Consider the following 6598-nt stretch of genomic DNA (forward strand, 5'->3'; position numbering starts at 1 on the left):
GGTGGGGGCGGGAAGCGGCGGCGCGGCGCGCTCGGGTGCCCGTCCCTCCCGCGATCTGTGCGTCCGTCCCTCCGCGGCGCCCGCGGCCGCCGCGCTCCCGCTCGCTGCGCCTTGAGCCTGGCGCGCTCCGGCTCCAGCCCCGACGCGCCCCCGCCGCCGCCGCCGCGCGTCCGCCGGCTACACTTCCTCTTCCTCTGAACTCATGTGCAAAATATGCTGCGCTGCATCTTCGGGGGAGCAGCCGGCCCCTGACAGCCGCCGCGGGAGCAGCGGGCCCGCCCCGCGCCCCTGGACGCCCTGCACCCCCTCGACGCCCCGCGCCGCTGCCTCCACGAGGCGGGCCACCTGCGCGCCGCACACGTTGCACCCCGCGGGCGACCCTCGCTGCGCCTTCGCGCAGAGGTCGGAGGCTCAGGGATGCACCCTCTCGACCCCTCCTAACCAAGGTTGTGTATGGCGGGAGTGCACGTAGGAGCTGGGGTGCTGGATGGTGACTGCCACCAGGGGCTGATGGCTGAGGGTGTGGGAGGATAATTGAGAGTGGTCCATTCCTCTTCCCCATTCCACAGGTGGGCCACCACCACCACCCCCCACCCCCGTCTAAGTTATTTCTCGAGTTGGTGATTAACCAGAGGGATAATGCCACCGTCTCCTTGCCACACCCTATCCCACCTACTTCAGGTGTCCAGAAGGTTTGAGATCTGGGGAACCATCTTGGCCTGCAACTTTAGGTTGCCCAAGGAGACAATTATATAAATAAAGCACCAGGGCAGGGCTGACTTAGTAAAGTGAAAACGTGAGGCCGAGAGCCTATTATAAAGTATTTTTTTCTTGGAACTTTTTTAACAAAGCAAAATTACAGTGTAGGGTGAAAAGCAGGAATCCTAGAGCCAGTTAGGGTTGGCCTGGCCTGGCCTCCATACTTACTCTCTGTGTGATTGGGGTAAGTGCCTTAACTGCTCTGGGCCTGTTTCCTCATTTGTTAAATAGCACTTCCTCATGGGTTTTATGTGTAAAGTATTTAGGAAGCACTCTATAACTTAGCTATTATCATTGCTATTAATATTATAAGAGGACCGCAACAAGACAGCTGACATAATCTAATTAATTATCTACATTTTCTGGTTGCGCAAAGAGGGGGCCTTAGGCATTGGAGCCCGGAGAGTTGTGGGCTGGTTTTGGGCCCCAACAGTGTTTTAATGAGGTCCTTCTGGTACTAATAACCACCCCCCAGGGGGTAAGGAGGAGCTATTTTGTCTTCAGGAATTCCTGTTTCACACAGCCTCTCTGAGATTTTCTTCCTTATTTTCTTTTTCCACAGCCATCCCAGTTGTGTGCTCCTCCCTCCTGCGCCCTGTACACCGTTCTTGTCTGTATTTTGTTCCTTTCCCTCTCCAGCTCACCACTTGCTGGCATCACTCACCACCACCAATTTCAATCTCCCCGGCTCTCTCTCTTCAGCTTGCCGTCTGAGAGAAAACAATAAGACCAGGTGTCAGCCCAGGTCCAGGTTCAAACAAAAATGTGTGGGGACAAGGGTCCAATGGCACCACCCTGATTTTGAACACCCACCTATGAGGCCAAAAGGAGGGATGGATCTTTATGTCATTTATCTTCCAAGGCTTTGAGTTTTTACAAGTCAGGGCCCATCTGAAATCCTCCTGATCCTTTCTAATCCTTACCTCAGAGAGAAGAAAAAGTAACATTTATAGGTGTTAACCAGAAATTCAAAAGTAAACACGTAGTACTTAGATGACGATAAAGAGAAAAGGGGGAAAATGCAGGACAACCTAGTTGTGGTTGGGGGAAGAGGTTGATTTCTTTTAAGCAAATCATTTTCACTCTATAAATTTTTGCACATAAGTTTTTTTTTAATGATCGTTGGGGTTAATAAGTTATTCTGATTGTTTCCATTTTCTTCCACTCGACATTTTCCTGAGTACTAACGATGTGTAAATGTCTAAAATGTCTTTTTTCCCTGCTTGGATCTGCCTTTTTTTAGGGTTTTTTCTAGAATTCTTGACCTTTCCCCCTAAATAATTCTGACATTTCCTACCTGATAAGTAGTAGGTGTTCAATAAACATTTATGGAATGAAGTATGTGTCATTAACATCCAGATCTTTCAAGGCTTTGTGTAACCTCCATTGAACAATTATTTGAAATATTCTAGTTCTCTTTCACCTGGAATACCCAATGAGGAGTCAACGTTGGGTGCATTTGTGCTGTAGAGGTCAACCTCGATTTTCTGCTTGGCTGCCAAGGACTGGCCAGCCAGGAGATAGACCCTGGGCAGCTGGGACTCACCTCTGACTGACCTCGCCTACCCAGCATCAACCCCAAAGATGCTGGAACTATATCCTGGTGGGTTACCTTGGCAACCTCACAATGTCATCTGTTAGAATGTCCTAGGGCGGCAGCTTTTAATTCTATCACAGCGGTCTCATCGGGGGTCATGTAATAGTGCTGTTTTTCCTCTGCTCACACTTCCTCCCCCTATGATTTAACACTAAGTACTCAGGGAGGGAGCTGAACACGGGGAAAACCAAGCTATTATAGCACGACAGGTCACAGATGGCCCCAGAACTGGGATCCTGAGTGTTCGCAGTCGATAAAATGCAGGCCCCAAGTTAATGGGGAAGCTGGTTCTCCCCACACCCCCCGTGGAAAGGAGAGGAGTTAAGCCAGCCTAGGCAAGCGTAAGAAGCGGCCGTGGCCAGACTGTACAATTCTTGCAAAAGCTCAGTTAAAGGAACCCCCCCCCCACTGGAGCATTTCTCTCTCTTGGCCTCAGCAGCGTCACCCCACTCGAGACGATTAAGGCCATGGGTACCAGCAGCCAGGGCAATTTAGCTGCACCCCCAGCTACACTGAAGCTTGGAGGGAAGGAGAATCCCAGCGAAACCTCTATTTGTGCCCTCTGCCTCCCCACCTCCAACCCCCACCCCATAATTTCACCACACTCAGCATCCCCCAACTCAGCTCAAAATAACTCAGGCCCCCATTTTTCTGTAAAGAGCAATAACAGCTTATGCAGAAAGCCGACCCGTCAAAAGCTTTGGGACCTGAGTTGCTGTTGTCCTGTGTTTTCACAGGGCTGTGAAAGCCAGATCTTGTACGGGGCAGCTGAGCAGCAGCATTTCAGGGCTGACGGGAAAGATAAGTAAACTCATATGTGCCCTGGGGGTATAGGAATTATTCATCTTTACCATCACGGTTAATATTTTAAGTGGGTTTGCAGCCACAGTGAGCTCACAGTTTGGCCAGCTGCTCCACACTAAATGGCTGCCGGAAGCTGGCCCCACGTAGGGTGACACGGGTTTCTATGAGGAGGCATAGTGGCAGAGGCCAGATTCTGTGCCCCAGAGCCAGTGGTTTCGGAGGTTCATGATGACAGGCACAGCCCCCACAGATGTACCCCTTCCAAGTCTGTGGTGTCCCCCGTCACTGTGGAGCAGGGCACACTCGTGCCAGGCTCCAAACAGGCCCTGTGACTCCCTCAGCTCTGTGGGGGTGTGAATTGGGGTGGCGACAGGGAGCTTCTTAGGATGTCGTATATTTGTGCATTGATTGGCCAAGGCCAGGAACTTTGGTCCACAGTGTGGTCAGACTACTACTCTCCAAATGTCACCAAAGGCGTCACCAGTTTGAGGAAACGTACGATTGCCAACTGTTCCATTCACACCATTACGCTATATATATATATAGTTATTGTTATTTGGCTCCTGAATCCACTCGTCATTTCTCCTCTGAATTCCCAGTCTGTCAAACAGGCAGTTCAGGGGAGCAGGGGCCCTCCTGTGGCTGAGATAGAATTTGCTCTCTGGAGCAAAGAGCTGTGAGACTGAATTTCAGGAATATTGTGTGAAGCATGTTGCTGTTCGCAGGCTTCTTCCCCACATGCAGCCTGAGGAACGCTCTGGCTTTACCAAAAGCTATCCACACCCATAGCCCTTCACTGGTTATTCCTTTCATAGGACATCTCTATTGACTTGCATTTGTAAACAAACTTTATTTTCAGAGATTCATACATATATATGAATATATAAAAGCCTATACTACAGATTAAAAAATAAGAAGATTGTGGAAGTAAATCATTAAGTAAATGGTGGAATAAGATTTTGATACATTTATATGATTTCCTTCCCACCACCATTCCTTCCCCTCTCCCACTGTAATTCTTGTGATACTGTACCAAGGCTCTATGCACCAGTTTAGACTAGAGAAGACACAGCGTGCCACAAGAGAGAGTTATCATGGCAATACAACGGGAAAAAAGTAAAATTCTTGGATTTGGGGTTTTGAAAGTTGAGGTCTAAATATAAAATTAAAAAGATATGGAAAAATATGAAATCAAGTAGAACCATTATCCCCTATCACATCTCCTTTCCTTCCTTACCCACCCACTATCCCATACACACACTCACACACACACACACCTTCCAAAAATAGATCAAAGTTGCCAAACGCGAACAAGGTGAGCTGAGAGAAACAGAGGGGCTATGTCAATAGGGAACAATTGGTAGGACTTAGGGACTGACTACTGTCAGAATTCAGAAGCCCACTTCCCTCCATTCAAATGAGAGTCATCCAGAATAACACTTGGCAACCCTGTAGACAACTAGACAACAACTCTTGGAACTTGTCCAGGAGCACTACAGATCTTCAGCAGAGGAAGGAAAAATGCTGTTCATCCTTCCCACTACATTTGGCAATGAACTCCCATAAATAGCAGCCGGAGCACGACCTGTGGGTCAACCAGAAGGACTAACTCCTATTCCTTGAGTTCAAACCTCATTTAATAGTTCAAACCTCAACCAGAAGGACTAACTCCTATTCCTTGAGTTCAAACCTCATTTAATAGCCTCATTTAGATGCCATTTAGCCAGTGAAATGGAGAGTAGGGCTCCTCACACCATCAGGGACAGTGCAAAGATCTGAGTATGAAAGATGCTCTTACCTATTTCCGTCATGCCTGTACTTAGATGGCCTGAGTGGACCAGCTCGAGATCCTCCTTACAAGGCAGGACTGTAGTGCTCATCAGTGCAGTTCCCCCAAGTATTTCTGGTCCTCTCCTGGTCCCATGGTAGAATTCATCTTCTTAGCTCCTGCCGATTGATTAGGAGAGGTTATAGGACTGGTTCAGGCTGATGAATTGTGAGCAGAAGTGATGTGTATCACTTCTGTGACAATTACTTGTCAGGATGAGACCCTCCAGAGTTCTCTCTTCTCTCTAGCAAGGCCACTGGCAACATTCAGTCCATGAATGATTGTGGGAAGCTCAGCCCTCCATCTAACCTGTAATGATTATGTAACATGAAGAGGAAATGATTTGTTTTAAGCCACTGAGACTACAAGTTGTTTCTTTCTGCAGTTTAAGCTAGCCTATGCTGATTGATACTACCTGTTAGAAGCCATTAGATGTTCTGGAAGGCATCAAGAGCATATCTGGGAGCTACAAGAATAAAGGAGAGGGTCAAATTAGAGGAATATTTTACACATTAACTTAGAATCCTGGTAATTCTCAAGATGTCCAGCTAAGGTCCATGATCAAAAAAGGAATAAGAGCTATTATTGGGGCACCTGGGTGGCTCAGTCAGTTAAGCATCAGCCTTCAGCTCAGGTCATGATCCCAGGATCCTGGGATCAAGCCCCACATCAGGCTCCTTGCTCAGCGGGGAGCCTGCTTCTCCCTCTCCCTCTGCTGCTCCCCCTACTTGTGCTCTCCCACTCTCTCTCTGTCAAATAAACAAATAAAATTTTTTTTTAAAAAGAGCTATTATTTACTCACTCATTTAATGTTAACCTATTTATTGAGAACATACTATGTGCTGATACTATGCTAGGAACAGGGATACAGCAGGGAATGAACAAGCACTGTTCCTATTCCTAGAAATCTTTTGCTTTAACAACATCGAGCTAATGATTGAACAGGAAATAAGAGCCTGGAGAAATTGAGACATCTGCCCAAGGGGATGCAGTTAATAAATGGTGAACTGGGGCTTAAACTTGAGTTTTTGACTCCAAATTCTTGGGCTTTCCTCACCATCTCTAGCCACTTTAGAATCACAGAATCAGTATCCCTTCAAGCCTACTCTAAAGAGTAGGTAGAATTTAATCCTCGGCTGCCTTCTGCCTCCCTCCTAATGTTTGCTGACACCTGAAATTTCTTTAATAAGCACAACTTTTCATTCCATAATTAGTACTTAGCACAGGGCCTGACAAATAGGCATTCTCTAAATGTTTTTTTTTTTAATGAGTAAAACATGCTTGAATGAATCAGTGAACGAAATAAGAAGGCTTAACTACTTAAAACTATTGATTTAAATATGAGATACACTCAATCTAGCTTGTTCTAAACCACAACTAAGTAATCACTCAACATGGGTGTGATGCCTGGTAGGGAGGAATAGGTTTTTTGAAATACTGATGCTCATTCCAGTGCCAACATATCCTGTCAGCTTGCCCCTTCTCTTTGATTGGGGAACAGCTAAACCGTGTGGCATCAGTAGCTCAGGAAATGGTTATTTCAGCAGAGAGACAAAGAAAAGTCTTAGAGGTCTCAAAAGCTTTTGAGTTTCAGTTGTTCAAAGAGACTC

The sequence above is a fragment of the Ursus maritimus genome, unplaced genomic scaffold (genome assembly GCF_017311325.1).
Source record: "Ursus maritimus isolate PB19 unplaced genomic scaffold, ASM1731132v1 scaffold_20, whole genome shotgun sequence".
Lineage (NCBI taxonomy): Eukaryota > Metazoa > Chordata > Mammalia > Carnivora > Ursidae > Ursus > Ursus maritimus.